At 35.2% G+C, this 16169-nt stretch overlaps 1 protein-coding gene across 11 annotated transcripts in view; it reads right to left on the reverse strand.

Annotated features, from left to right (window-relative positions):
- The window catches only part of Bbx (BBX high mobility group box domain containing), a 223327-nt gene that overhangs the window by 121202 nt on the left and 85956 nt on the right, over nucleotides 1-16169 (reverse strand). For 7 of the 11 annotated variants that reach the window (XM_090346962.1, XM_090346976.1, XM_090346957.1 and 4 more), the window contains exon 1: nucleotides 3141-3340. The gene's annotated coding sequence lies outside the window, so the exon portion shown is untranslated. The other 4 variants (XM_090346935.1, XM_090346928.1, XM_090346923.1 and 1 more) reach the window with 1 other exon arrangement.

Here is a 16169-nt window from a genome sequence, read left to right on the forward strand (position 1 = left end):
ATATGTCTAATATTTTAAGTTAAGCAAACGTAATCTTCATTTCAGAAAAAAATAGGGTCTTAAAATTGTAAAATACATTACTATGGTATACCTACTTCACAGGGAAAAGGAGGCAATGTCAACAAAAAAAAAAAAATGTTCTCTCCAGGATCTAACTTGTTCATTGAAGGATCTTAGAAATAGAAATGCTGATTTCTTCTGAAACCAAATAGTTGTTTTACATGATGAAGAAAACTCTATTAGCATTATCTTTGTTCTTGTACCATATCTTAAATTATTTAAAATTTCATAATTTTTCAACTTGATCCTGATTTCATTAATATACACAGTGTATTATCAATGGATAAGTAGATTGGTCTATCTATCTATCTGTCTGTCTGTCTATCCATCCATTTACTGTTGGCATCACTCAGTCTTTAGGACTTCTAATTCTCAGTGGAAGAAGTACATTATTAGTTCATACATTAGATAATATCTTCATAGGATTAATCCCTTTAGTGGTAAGGGGAAGCCATTTTCAATCTTCAGAAAAGCTATAGAAGAATGAAGAGTTTTTTATGATTCAGAAAAAAATTCTAAAGTCTTATAGTATGTATGTGGTTAAGTACAAAAACACAACCACTTTCAGATACACCATCAGAGTATACTAGGTCAGTTATTTTTAAAGAATTTTTCTTAGTTGACACATGTTTTCATGCATTTTTATATACTGTATAATATTCAGCCTAAGCTCATCAAATACTAAATAGTTGTTATTTCCTTGTGATTAAAGCTTTCTAACTACCATTTCTTGAGTAGTTCCACATGCCAAGCACTCTCTGTCACTTAACACAAGGATCTCATTTAATTTTCACAATTATACAAGGTAGAGATCATTTTCCATATGCTAAAATCATGTTTTATGGAGGTAAAATAATCATACATTCTTCCAACTAAATATGTCAAAAATTAGGGATTCATTCTCTAAATTCAACACCTTGGCTTTTAATCTTAACAATATTTGAGAACAACAAGAAAGATTAAAGCTGCCTAGCGTTTTCTTTTCTCTCAGTCTTAAGAAACTACAAATTATCAAGCACAGTACTATACATATATACTTCCAGATATCTAAATCATTTTAATCCACACAGGTCTAGTAGCAATGTTTTTTTTAATATCTGTGGATTAACTGAATCAATATTGGCTGAAGAGTTCTATGTACCTAGCATTTTCAACAAGACAAAAGATAATAATGCAAATCCACTATACACTGAATATGACTTCAGGTGGAATAACTCAGAACCTTCTGAGATACAATCAGATTCTCACCTTTTTTTACTTCTAGAATGAGTCTTGAAGTTAAACAAGTAGACAAAACCATTTTGCCATCATTATATCTGGTAAAATTATATTTTTAATAGAAAAGGCAAAGTATCATTTTCATATTCTCTTCTTACATCAAATTAGATAATATCTGTCAAAGTTCTGTAACCTATTACACATGGTTAATAATATAAATATATTCATTTTTCTAATAGCAGAAAGTCCAATATGAAGTAATTTTCATTCATTTTAAAATTATCTACTGTCCAACAGTACAAGTCTATTACATACAAACACACGCACACACACACACTCTCTAGACACAGAGAAAAAGTTCTAAAATTCATGGCTCAAAATTGCATTAACTTTCATTCTTTAAAATTAGGCCACATTCTGGAAGAAATGGTTTTATTGTTGAGTTAAACTTTTTTTCCTCTCTAAGACTAGATGCTTTAGTATTTTTCAACATTTATAAGTTTGTAGATTAGAACAATGATGCTTGATATTATGAAAGTGAAAAAAAAAAAGACTGTGACTCTAGCTAAGTATAACTATACCAACAGTACTGGGAAATACATATAACTAATCTCAATAAAGAAATTGGGGATCTAGTGAATATAACTGTAACCCTTCTATTAATTCAATAAAAAGACATATAATAAAGAAAAGAAAGAAATTTGGGGCAAAAAGAAATAAAGCCACAGATTTTATGCTACAAAAAAGAAGGAGGATTCATGATTAGGTAAGTTATTAAACACGTTCATTTACTATAGTGCTTCTAGGAATTTTAGTATCTATTGTGTATTGTGTCTTTCTAAAAAATAAAATAAAATAAAAAAAGCAGGAGATGCTATTTTGCAGTAATTGTAGTTAGTACATTTGTCCCTTGCATCTTCCTTACCAACCCCAATCAAGACCATTCCTATCCTAAAACACAAGGTGGTCAAGTGGTTTGTTACGCACAATGGGTGTGACACAGGCCATGTACAAATACTTGTTTGTCAAAAGAAAAAAAGGTAAATATACAGTTTTTCTATATTCAAACCAAACTGCATGTATTTTCACTACATGTACAGTCTTAGACAATGACATTGAGAAGAATGGTTTCAGAGGCCTTGTGCTGACACTCAAATCGAAAAAGCAACAGTCAGGAATAATTTAATAAAACCATAAATCAGACAAAGGCATTTAATTTAATAAGCTACTAAGAATACTTTAAAACAGAAAGATCTCAAGTTAATTTGCAACTGGAAAGTTAAAACTACAACCAAAAGTATCATTTTAATTTACATTAAATTCTTCAGTCTTAAAAAAATTCACTGGTTCACCATACAGCAGCATGCACAAAGCAGTAAACTAAACATATCTTACTCATAGATTAGGAAAACTCAATGCATCTAAGTAACCCATTACTAAAACTAACTTTAAAATATTACTGGCAGTTTTATAAAAGATTAAAAAAAAAACAACTTGTCCTAGATCAACGGCTTTTTAAATAATTTGCACAAAAGGATGTTTCAGAGTCCGATAATAACTTGTCATATATAGCTTATGAAATTTTCCCTTTTAAGCGGCTTCATAATATACACACCCTTCTAGTATTTTTAATAGGTAAGAAAAATTCCACAATACTTTGATACTGATTAATTTTTCAACCAAATTTAACCATACCAAAACCTATTTTGGTAAAAATCATGTTTTTAGATATTTAACCTCTAAATGTACAAGCTTTTAATAAACTGACTTATTCCATTAATAAAACACTAATGTGAAGAAACAAATCACAAAATTTGAAAAGGTAACTACAACCCAGTACGATTTTATAAGATTTGACTTACTTGGTGATGATCCAAATGTTACTTTTTTAAAAATAATAAAATTGACAGAGGATAAAAAAGTACAAGCATCACAATTCCCGGTCAATACGGAAAGGGAATCCATCAGCTGGGTAATGGCTGAGACTAGCTCTGACAGCACATAGCTCTCAGCTGCCTCACTACTTTCACATCAGTAAGTAAAGATGCACCTTCTCAGCAACTCTTACCGGTCAAGTCAAGACTTTCCATTGTGACTTCAATGGAACATCAGAACTTCCAGCTTCTGTGATGCAGTGGGATTCTGTGAAAAAGCCATAGCAAAGTGATTAAAATGGGGGACCTAGATGGTCTTTCAAACAAAGCTGACAATTTCTTTCTGTAAAATAATCCTCAATAAAATAAATTAACAACCAAGTAATCAAAAGCTAACAGTGCTAACACCATTCAGGAAAAACAAAATGTCATAAGTATTTGTTTGTCATTAATTTTAATTTAAAAAAAAGTTCAGGCCGGGAATTTGGCCTAGTGGTAGAGCTAGTGGTAGAGTGCTTGCTTGGCATACAAGAAGACCTGGGTTCAATTCCTCGGTACCACCTACATAGAAAAAGGCAGAAGTGATGCCGTGGCTCAAGTGGTAGAGCTCTAGTTTTGAGAAAGCCCAAAGACAGTGCCCAGACCCCCCAACCAAAAAAATCCATGATTATCCAATGCAAATCTCTGACATTAAGGTTACCTCAACTAAATTTTATATGAAATCATTTCTTGGCTAAAATCAAATATAGAATTATAGGCAAATGCTTTGGGAAAATACTGGATAGAACTAACATCCTGACTAAATTGAAGTTATTTTAAATACCCGATCCAACTCAACCATATAAAACTAACATTGGTAACAGTGGGTGGTCTGACACTACCTTGGGCAAAAACAAAAATGTGAGACCCCATCCAAAAAAATAACAAAAAAAGAGCAAAAGTTAGAATGCATACCTTAAAACCCAAGGCCCTAAATTCAACACTCCCAACCCACCATTAAAGGCAACAATGAAGGAAATATAAAACAAACAAGAAAGATAGAATAAGATTAGGAGAACAAACTATTAATAATAAATAAAAAGAAACACATTTTCTTCATAAAATAACTAATTAATTGTAGAAAAGATAAACACCAGTGAAAGATTTTTTTTTCCAGCCCTGGGGCTTGAACTCAGGGCCTGAGCACTGTCCTTGGGCTTTCTCAAGGCTAGAGCTCTGACACTTGAGCCACAGGACCACTTCTGGCTTTTTTTTCTGTGTATGTGGTACAGAGGACTCAAACCTGGTCTTTGTGCATGCTAGGCAAACACTATACCACTAGGCCAAACTCCCAACGCCAGTGAAAGAATTTTATACAAATAAAATACCAATATCCCTGAAAATATTCCTAAATTGTATCATCTTTAAGAATTAAAGCCGGCTGCCAGTGGCTCATGCCTATAATTCTGGCTACTCAGGAGCCTGAGATCTGAGGATCGTAGTTCAAAGCCAGCCAGGGCACTAAAATCTTATTTCCAGTTAACCACCAGAAAACCAGAAGTGGCACTGTGGCTCAAGTGGAAGAATGCTAGCCTTGCCCTGAAGAGCTCAGGGACAATGCCCCAGCCAGAGTCCAAGCCCCATAACCAACAACAACAACAAAAAAAAGAGAAAAATAAAATGTTGTGGGCTGGGAATGTGGCTTAGTGGTAGAATGCTTGTCTAGCATGCATGACACCCTTGGTAAGATTCCTCAGTATTATACAAACAGAAAAAGCCAGAAATGGTGTTGTGGCTCAAGAAGTGGTAGAGTGTAAGCCGTGAGCAAAAGATACTCAGGGAAAGTGCCCGCCTGAGTTCAAGCTCCCAGACTGACATACATACATACATACATACATACAAGTTGTGAATTTCTGTTACTTTTTGATATATACCTACTTTCTGTTACTTCAGAAGTAATACTAAATCTACACTCAAATAAATAGCATACTTTCCTCTCTGTAACATACTAGGATATATTTTCTTACAATTTTTTTAAAAATTAGGTATCACTGTAGAAATTTGTTTTCACTACAGAAATTAGGTATACTAGTTTATCAATCATTTACTCAACAGTAGTAGTCATGTAATGGCTTGGCTAAAGTTGGATTCCCCTGATCTCAACCAATATCATATGGACAAATTGACTTCTCATGTTAAATTTCAGAACTTCTAATAATAGTCTGAATACTTCTACCTGGGCCTGAATTATTCTGATTTTGCCCACTACTATTTATTTAAAAAAAAAACAAAAACAAAAAAATTGCATGAGCTGGGCATGGTGGCTCACACCCATAATCCTAGCTACTGAGGAAGCTGAGATATGAAGATTACCATTCAAAGACAGCCAGGGCAGTAGAGTCCATGAGACTCTTATCTCCAGTTAACCACCAGGAAACTGGAAGTGGCTCAAGTGCTAGGACGATAGCCTTGATCTGAAGAGCTCAGGGACAGCATCCAGGCCCAGAGTTCAAGCCCCACAACTGACCAAAAAAAAAAATAGCATGAAGGAATGAAGAAAAATATTTAAATGGTCTCATTATTCTATCCAAGGTATTACTCATTGATCCTTACATTTATAAAAATAGTTTGCATGAAAAAAGACTGTTTAAGATAATTACAAAGGGGCCAGGGGTTTGGCCTAGTGGTTAAAGTGTTTGCCTAGCATGCTTGAAGACCCGGGTTCGATTCCTCGGTACCACATACATAGAAAAAAGCCGGAAGTGGTGCTGAGGCTCAAGTGGTAGAATTCTAGCCTTGAGAAAGGCCAAGGACAGTGCTCAGGTCCTGAGCTCAAGCCCAGGACTGGCAAAAAAAAAAAAAACAAAAGATAATTACAAAGAATATCTATGAATACTTCCAAATTGTAAGTTCTTGTATTTTTTGATGCATGCAATTCTTAAAACTATTAGATGTCCACTAGTAATTAGCATAAAATACACAAACTAAGTTTAAAAAACATTTTAAATCTTTGTTTTTAATTTTAAAGGTGAGATATAGAGGTATTATAGTTGAATTCATAAGGTAGTGAGTACATCACTTCTTGAACATAGTTATACTGTCCCTTAAAAGTCTTAAAAAGCAATTTCATATCCATTAATGTTTTCTTCATAGATATTCATAACAGCAAGTATGTAGAACCATTAAAATACTGTAAATGTAGAAAAATCAGTAAATAGTCAAATAAATAAATCATTATAAACTAAAAATATAATTTGTACAGCTAAAATTGGGAGAGGAAAGCCCATCATTAATTCTGACAGTGTTAATGGTTTAGGAATCTCTTTATTAGCTGGGTACAGTGGCTCATGCCTATAATGCTAGCTACTCAGGCTAAGAGCTGAGAATCAAGGTTCAAAGCCAGCCTGGGAACAAAAAAACCTGAGACTCTTTTATCTCCAATTAACATCCAGAAAATGGAAAGTGGGGCTTGGCTCAAGGGTAGGGTGGTAGCCTTGAGATGAGGAGCTCATGCACAGTGTATAGGCAGAGCACAAGCCCCATTACCTGCAAAAAAAAAAAAAAAAAAAAAAAAAAACTCTCTTTACTTTTTAAGGAATGAGCATATGCTAAATCTGTTATTTCATCCTATGTGAGTTCAAAGATAATTTCTTACTAATCGCTAGATACTTTTAGGGAATTATTTATTTCTATAATGGAATATATGTATATGTATATTTGAATTTTAATTACTGTGCAATAATTTAACTGTGATGTAACATGAGTGGTGGACAGGATGAGTTGATTACAATATAGCCAATACAGATATTGAAATTTTTCCAATGAAATAAAGATATAATAAATTTAAGAAACTACCCAGTCCAATGGCAGAGGTCAATTTCCAGGCTGAAGGTCCTGCCTGAGTCATTGTCTTTGACTTCTCTGACAGACAAACTTAAGAACTTAAGAGATTCCAGATTTTATCTATTTATTAAAAATATCTACATGAGTAACTTTTGAAAAGCAGTTTCAGCATAAGCTATACTGCATTTAAATTACAAGTATTTCAAAAAATTTTTGATTTGAAGAAGGTGTGTTAGAAATTGGAAGGCCAAATTCCAGGACCCAAAGCCCCTCTGCAGGTTGAAGCTAGGGCCGGAGACCTGGTTCTGTAAGGACTGTAAGGCGGGGCACATTAAAGGGATCCCACCATAAGAAAGAAGAATGAGAGAGAGAGAAAGAGAGAGGGGGGGGGGAGGGAAGGAAATAAAAAAGGCAGGGAGGGAGGTGGGAGGGAAGGGGAAAGGAGGAGGGAGGGAGGGAAGGAAAAGAAATTGGATGGCCATGTAGACAAACGCCCAAAGTGTGAAAAAAAACGGTGCCCCTTCATGTGTCCTTAGACCAAAGCCAGGAAGAATCATCTGGAACACTGACTGGGTTCCGTCTTTGGTTTCCCCTCAACACTCACTCATCCTTACAAAGCCTTGAAATCCAAGCTCCCCATATTATCTTCCATTGTCTTACTAAGAATGTCTCTTTATCTAAACATGTCCCTTTGCCTACTTTTCCACCCATGTCACTGCATCCCACAGTGCTGGCCAGCTGTGACCGGCACAGTTCATGCTCCTCCCTGAGAAACACTGCCATCTCTTACTTACCTCTTACCACAAATCAGAGTCAAAACAGACAAAAACAGTCACAAACTCAAAGAGTTCTAGTACCTACACATCCTTGAAATCTGCTCACTTCCTTTGCTTCCTCCAACTCTCACTTTTTTAAAAGAAAAATCTTATAAACATTTTCCAGTCTTAACATTTCTTCTTTGCATGGCTACAATTCTTGTTTTTCTCAACTTACCATTTTATACAAATATAAGCAAACAAGTGTTAAAGAGTTCTCACCATATCTAACAATAGATTATTAAGTAATTCTAGATTTGAATATGCTATTCTCTATGAGTTGACAGAAAACATTGGGTAACAGGGAGAGACTCTAGCATTCATTGTCTAACAGGCCTCTAAAATAAAAACTTGGATGTACCAGTTATAAAATCGCATTTTAAAACCCACTACCCATTTATCTGACAAAAGTATACCAATGAAAATGATTCAATTTTCCACATTTGAGAAAATAATGAATTACTATGTTAGCACAGCACTGCAAAATGTATAACCACATTGCTCTTTCCTAAAACTGATAATCTAGTTGGATAATCATACACATATACAAATTACATAGTGATAGAGTAATGATCATAATGTCAAATGGTAAGAAATATGTGTGTATGTGGCCACATCTGTATGCACATACCAAATACTGGGACCTGAGCTCGGTGCCTGAAAACAGCCCTGAGCTTTTCTACTCAAGGCTAGCTTTCCACAACTTGAGCCACAGCTCCATTTCCAGCTTTCTTGTGATTATTGGAAGATAAGAGAGTTATAAATTTTCCTGGAGAGTCATGGGCTTTTCTGCCCAGACTGGCTTCAAACAATGATCTTCAGATTTCAGCTGACTAGCTAGAATTACCAGCATGAGCCACTGGCACCAGGATTTTTTTTTTAAGCTGAAATATATATCCATGTAGCAGATGGGTAAAGGTTGACCCTAAAGCATGGATGAGTTTTGGATAGGATACACAGACAGGATGAAAAGGGTATTAGAGACACAGGATGAGCAAAAGCTGGCTGTTGAAATATTAGGCAGATTTGCCTGAAGCACAGATTTCACATCAGAATGTGGAATGCTGAATATGGACAAATGAGAAAACAGTGCAATGTGCTCCTTTTTCTGTCCATAATCTCTTAAATAACACAGTAAGATTCCAGGGTTGACACTGTGCTAAGGCTACTGGCCCTTAGAGAAAGCACCCTGAAACGGTGGGCCAACTCCTGAGTCACCGTCACCCAATGCCTCGATTCTTCCTCTGCAAACTTGACACTGCAATACTCACAATCTTTAATGACTAACCTAAAACCAATAGATAATATAAATAAATGCAAAGTTCTTGATTTACAGAAAGTATTCAGTAACTTAACCATCTTATCCCTGAAGTCAAAACCAGGTAGTATAGACAACATTTAATAAAGTTACATTGGGAACACTGTGAAGCACACCTTGAATACACGCAGCATTGGATGTTGACTAAATTGGTCCTCTCTCTCTCTCTCTCTCTCTCTCTCTCTCTCTCTCTCAAATGGTGTTGTAGACTGTATTTAACTTAGGTGGCTTTGATGTGTGTTTCACTATAATAATTTAGGTAAATAGTTTTCACTCCTACAAACTTCAATACACATTAGTTGATTTGACAATGAAGATATTTTATCAAGATGACCATTTGCCATAAGATCAATGGAACACAGTGAAATCATGGATTTCTATGATTTCTATAAGTTGAGGTGGAAATGAGTAGGCATTAGTCCAGTCAGATGGCTTGGCAGAGAGGCACTGAATGAATCTATTATATTCCCAAGAACTGTACACATGCGTCTTTGACCTTCTCAGGCAGGAGAAATCACACACTTCCCAGAAGTGTACAAAAACAGGACTACCATGGTGGGAATGATAGGGAACCCCCATGGATGTTATGATGATTTACTAACACTATCAAGCTACTGAGCACCACACTGGAAAATAAATGGTTTGGGAAAACACCAGAGTCATGGGCTGTTTCTTACAGACTGGGTTAACTCAAATAAACCCTTACCTACACACTTGAGAAGTTTTCTTGTGCCTTAAGAGAGGAGTTCTGTGAATGGGACTCACTGAGGAAACCTCAAGACTATATTGTTCTCCAAGGTTTAAAAAAAATTAAAAGAAATTCCTCTGGCTGCTTTCACATGGTCAATAATTAACAATATATGGAAAACCACATTTTTATGGGAAAAAAGTTAGTCCAAAGTTATGAGATTTTAAAAAGGAAGTTAATTTTAAGTGAAAAACAATCTGTTCTAAGAAGGAAAGGACATGTTCTCTTTCCTGTTTCCCTCTGTTACTATATTAAATTATTAAATTATATATAAAGGAATATAAACATATTTAAAATTTGTGATGTTATTTAGCAGAAAAGGCATTTCTACTAAAGTAATATTGTTACTTTTTAAAGAACAAAAGACTCAAGAGTTTCTGTTCCTTTGGGGTTTGTCTTCTGTGTTTCTAGCAAATAGTTTATAAACAGACTCTTTCCTGCTCTAGAGATAGTAACTGCAAGAGTACTGCTGAATGAGCACACAATGGAGTCTGCTCAAAAGTGATCCCATGATGTGTGAAGATGCTCTTCTTTTTGCAAAGTTATTTATTAGCAAAGCAACTATTCCTGAGGCAAGTAACCCCACATAGTAATTAATTATTTCATCAGAAAACTTCAAGAAACTTTCTTTAGGTAACATCAGGGAAGTCTAATCCATATTGCTAAAAAGAAATATTCTCAAGTATTTCCAATGGTTTAATTCTTTGGCACTAATTCCTATATAGTAACCCATAAAAATCAGTTATACAACCTCAGAGGCCATCAATTACTTCTCATGCCCAGGAAGCTTGTGACTGATTGCTAAGAAAGCACTCACAGCTGGTTGGTAACTGCACTGAGATAAGGAACTAGGTCTTTACAGCCCTTTTCCTATTACTCCTTTGTAGAGTTTGAGGTGGTTCCCCATTTAAGACAAACTGTCAAACTGCAGAAGCACAAAATGCTGGAAGAAATGGCTGCTCAATTCTACCCGTTTTGACTATCCAGTTAAAAGAAAGAGAGACAAAAGGAAACTTCTATCCTTAAAACCCAAAGTTCCTGCCACACCTTTATCCCAACACCACAATGCTCTTCTGGAAGATATGTTTTCTGCAATCCTCTGAAGTTACAAAATTTGTCTAGAAAAGTACCACTAGAAAGACCCTAACTTTTTACTCTTGGGTCTCAGAACACTTTTTTCCTTTCTAGTTTAAAGGTACAGAATGACAACTTTTTAGTATTATAAGTGAGTATACAAAAATATGCCTTTGTAGCTGAGTGCTGGTGGCTCACACCTATAATCCTAGTTCACTACCTGCTTAAGAGGCAGAGATATAAGGATCCCTATTTAAAGCCAGTCCAAAAAAGTCCATAAAACTCTTATCTCCAATTAGTCACCAAATAACTAGAAGTGGAGCTGTGGCTAAAATGATAAAGTACTAGCCACAAGCACCAAAGCTCAGGGAGAGTTCCCAGACCTTGACTTCAAGCCCCATGACCAGCACCCAAAAAAAAGAAAAAAAAAATTCCTTGTGTTTCTTAATATGCTATGAAGTAAAAGTTAGTGTCAGTTACTTGTGTGTAGACAGATACTCTGTACATTCTGTTCAGTTTTACTGTGAAAATTGCTATAAATATAAGGTCTATTAACTTTTAAAACTGCCAATTTACTTCATCCTATAATACCAAAATTATATACTGACTAAAGAATGACAAGCCAGTGCCAGCTGAAATCATGAGTGGTAATTCTCCTTTGAATGCTCACCCCCAGAGAAATACTTAGTATCAACTTAAATTATGACCTAAATTAAAACTCCCTAAAACAATGACCTCAAGATACTTTACATATTCTACCAGTAACTGATCTCCAACCCCACCCCCACAAAAAAAATGTTCTCTGCATTATCTGCTCCTATATTAAAGTAACACAAAACATTTACTTCAGCCAAATGGTAATTCTACTGCCGGTAATTCCAGCTACTCAGAAGACTGTGCCCTGAGGATCATGGTTCAAATCCAGTCTGCCGAGAAAAGTCCTTGAGATTCAACTTCCAACTCATCAGCAGGAAAAAAAAAAAACAAAAAAACAAAAAACAAAAAACCTTGACTTAGATAGATGTGTGGCCCAATGGTAGAGGATTGACTGACTAGTTATGAGAAAAAAGCTGAACAAGAGCTCTAGGACCTGCGTTCCAGCCCCAGTACTGGAAAAACAAAAACAAAAACAAAAACAAAGTTTGAATTAGACAAACTTAGAGCATCATAGAAAATAGTTTCCAAATATTTCCACAAGTTTACTCTTTTTCCCTAAAATCCCAATAGTGACACAGGGTCTCCCTATTGCCTGAACTAAGTTATGCTATGAAGCAGTCCTAGAGAATCAGTTAATGGCCATAGCTCTTAATATTACTGGTAAATGTTTTGAAATTTTAACTTCTTATAATTAACAAAATCACCTTGAAGTGAAAACTCACTGTAGTGGGCAGGTATAGGAGGGAGAAAATGGGGTAAAGAATTTGGTGACATTATGCAAAAAAAAAAAAAATATATACTCATTCTCTTACTTAGGACACTGTAGCCCCTATACACAACACATTACTAATAATAATAAAATAATTTTTTAATAATTGTGAAAGCCTTATTTAAGGAATATAACCAACTACAAAAGTATATTGTCTCTCATACTAACTTTCCACAAGGAAAAAGTAGAAGTCATATATTTTTTTATCTGCCTAGAATACATTCTCACCACTTTTTAGTTTTAAAAAAGTACTCTGATTTTGAAGAAAATACTTTATGTACCTTGAGTGAACATGTGTGTACCTTGAGTGGTACTGACCTAATTCTACCTGCATTTCTGGAATAGAAGTGTCACACAAGCTTGGCCAATCAGCTTACTTCACCTTCCTAGACCGTAGCACAGGTCATAAAATAAATAACAGACATATTATCCTATATTACTACTAGTCCTACAATAAGAGAAAAGAAAGAATGGTTTGCAGTTTTGTTGAAATAATAGAAAACGGAACACAAAGTACTGGATCACATATATACTTGCAGAAAAATGGAAATAAGAACTGATTCATTTTATTCTGTTTCAAATTCTATTTTCAACAATTTTATTCAAAAGTGTTTGTTGCTGAGAGTTTGGCCTGTGGTAGAGTGCTCGCCTAGCATGCACAAAGACTCAGATTTGATTCCTTGGTACCACATACATAGAAAAAGCCCAAAGTGGTGCTGTGACTCAAATGGTAGAGCTCTAGCTTTGAGAATGCACAAGGACAATGCTCAGGCCCTGAGTTCAAGTCCTAGGACTGGCAAAAAAAAAAAAGAAAAGAAAAGAAAAGAATAAGCAAAAGTGTTTTGCTATTCAATCAAAATATTTAGATTTCAAACCTATTACATTCATTACTCCTTCAATTTATATTTCCTTTAAAATATAATTTTCCAGGTTCCAATACAAGCAATGAAAAGCTAGCAATTATTAGCTCGACTTCTAAAATTAATTTTAAGGATATTTCCGGTCTTGAAATTTGTTATATGGTGGTATTTACTTCCATCGATAGTGGCATACAGTTTCATTTTCCATGCACACATTTTGTCCTAAAATTACTTAGATTAAGAAGAAGGACTACAATGTCTTGCTCCTATAAAAATTATCATATATAACTCTGGAAAAACAAGTGGGATTAAAACAAATTATAAAAAGGTAAAATATTATCAACATCAAAGTTTTTTTAAAACATACTTTTAAATTGAATCTCTATAGATTAAAATGGCACTTCAAAATGCAAGAGTTGCCGGGCACAGTAGCTTATGCCTATAATCCTAGCTACTCAGGAGGCTGAGATCTGAGGATCTCAATTCAAAGCCAGCCCGAGCACTAAAGTCCATGAGACTCTTATCTCCAATTAACCAACAGAAAACCAGAAGTGATTCGGTGACTTAAGGGAATAGGGTGTTAGCCTTGAGCTGAAGAGCTTAGGGACAGCACCCAGGCCCAGGGGTAGAGAGGTAGCCTGGAGCTGAAGAGTTCAGGGACAGCATGCAGGCCCAGAGTTCTTCATAAAATTTCTTGTATCAGAATCAGGTCATATTCACAAAAGTTCACCCATATATGTGTATGTATTATATATGTAAATATATTGTGACCACATATGAACATTGGACAAACAACCATCTGTGAAGGGATATACTCTGTGAAACTACCTAGCTTATTTGACAATGACTTTACAAAAATAAGCAAGGGTTGGGCATAGTGGTACTGTATATGCCTATAATTCCAGCTACTCATGAGGCAAAGATTCAGAGGACCAAGGTTAGAGGGCAGTCCTAGCAAAAGTTAACAATGTCTCCATGTCAACAAGTAAGGGGTAAGTGCCTATAGTCCCAGCTACAGGTAGGAGGCTCACAGCTCAGAGAGGCTCAAGAAAAAAGAAAAAAGAAGAAGAAGAAGAAGAAGAAGAAGAAGAAGAAGAAGAAGAAGAAGAAGAAGAAGAAGAAGAAGAAGAAGAAGAAGAGGAGGAGGAGGAGGAGGAGGAGGAGGAGGAGGAGGAGGAGGAGGAGGAGGAGGAGGAGGAGGAGGAGGAGGAGGAGGAGGAGGAGGAGGAGGAAGAAGAAGAAGAAGAAGAAGAAGAAGAAGAAGAAGAAGAAGAAGAAGAAGAAGAAGAAGAAGAAGAAGAAGAAAGAAAGAAAATCACAACAAAAATGTAACACCAATCTGAGAGTATGGCTCAAGTAACTGAAGACTTGTCTAATAAGGGGAAGGGGCTGATTTCAAACAGCAGTAGAAGGAAGAAGAGGAAGAGGAGGAGGGGAGAGAAGGGAGGAGGAGAAGGAAGAGGAGGAAGAGGAGGAGGGAGGAAGGGAAAGAAGAAGGAGAGGAGGGGGGATGAAGAGGAAGAAGAAGAGGAAGAGGAAGAAGTAGTGTTATCATTCTATAATGTGATCCAACATCATATACAAAAATCAGTACCAAGAGACTTCCACTTCAACATTCTTTAGTATTTTGCCTTTATAATAATGGTTATCCTTTATATGTAGAAATAGCAATATATTATAAATCCACAGATCTGAATTTCAAATTATCAGGTATAGAAGTTGCTGGGTTTGACTTTTTTTCCCACTATGATTTGGTTTGTTCCCTCATTAGCTATTATTTTGCATTTCAGCTTCCTTTTATGAGGACGAGGTGCTAAAGAACAAAGCTACTAAACAAGGGATTTTAGACAAATCACCTGAAAGACAAATCCTCAGTTCTGCAAGCTCAGTACAAGGAGAACCAAATCCTATTGAGAGGTAGAGAGAATGCTTAGCTACTCTAGAAATTGTGGGCTTTCCAGAGCTCATATCAAACAGCTAAAAAGTAAACACTTCACAATTATAAAGAAATCAAAACACTTCTTTGAAGTGGAGATCAAGGAAATAAAATGTTGCATTTTAGAAACATGATAGTTTCCTATCTAGAATTTTTCTAGACTAAAGTGTTTCATTCAGGTTTTAATACATGAGTTTCTTTCTAATTGTCCACTCTTTTAAATTCTCAAGGACACTTTCCATAGCAAGCCAGTATAAACTAGACCTGTAAACAAAAGAAATGTTAATATTAAGTATAACCCTAAAAACTTAGTAAATGTGCTAAGCACAGTGGCTCATGCCTGTAATACTAGGTACTCAGGAGGCTGAGATCTGAGAATCTCAGTTCAAAGCCAACCTGGACACTAAAGACTGTGAGACTTCTACTTCCAATTAAACACTAGAAAACCAGAAGTGTAGCTGTGACTCAAGGGGTAGGGCAGTAACCTTGAGCTAAAGAGCTCAGGTCCAGAGCTCAAGCCCCACGATCCACAAAAAAATTAAATTAAATTTAAAAATAAAAGTAATATATATACAAAAAAGTAAGATACATTTGATGTTTCAATTTTATTCTTTACAAAGAAGTTTCAAGTTCCTAGTTTTATATTTTGACATCTGACTTGAGAGTTATGTTATTGTTTTATTTTCAATCTAATGAAAGATAAAGCAAAAGTTGTTACATATACTTTACTTGTGTGTGTAGTTTTCATTTATAGTCAGTAACTTAGTATCTTTAACTCTTTGGTAATTTCATTCAAAATTATGAAATCCTTTGTATCATTCAAAAGTTGTTACAGTGAACATTTATACCTTTTGTGTAAGTTTTTAAATTATGGAGCCTTCTGGTGACCAAATATTTACATATTATCATAAAAAACCATGATAGTCTACTGGATAAATTGGGTAACACTTCTTTCACTTCCTTTTTCTTCTTTCCCCCTCCCCCGATCTTTTTTTCTTTTTTTACAGTACTAGGGCTT

This window comes from Megascapheus bottae, chromosome 1 (assembly GCF_031878675.1).
Source record: "Megascapheus bottae isolate mThoBot1 chromosome 1, mThoBot2.hap1, whole genome shotgun sequence".
In the NCBI taxonomy this organism is placed as follows: Eukaryota; Metazoa; Chordata; class Mammalia; order Rodentia; family Geomyidae; genus Megascapheus; species Megascapheus bottae.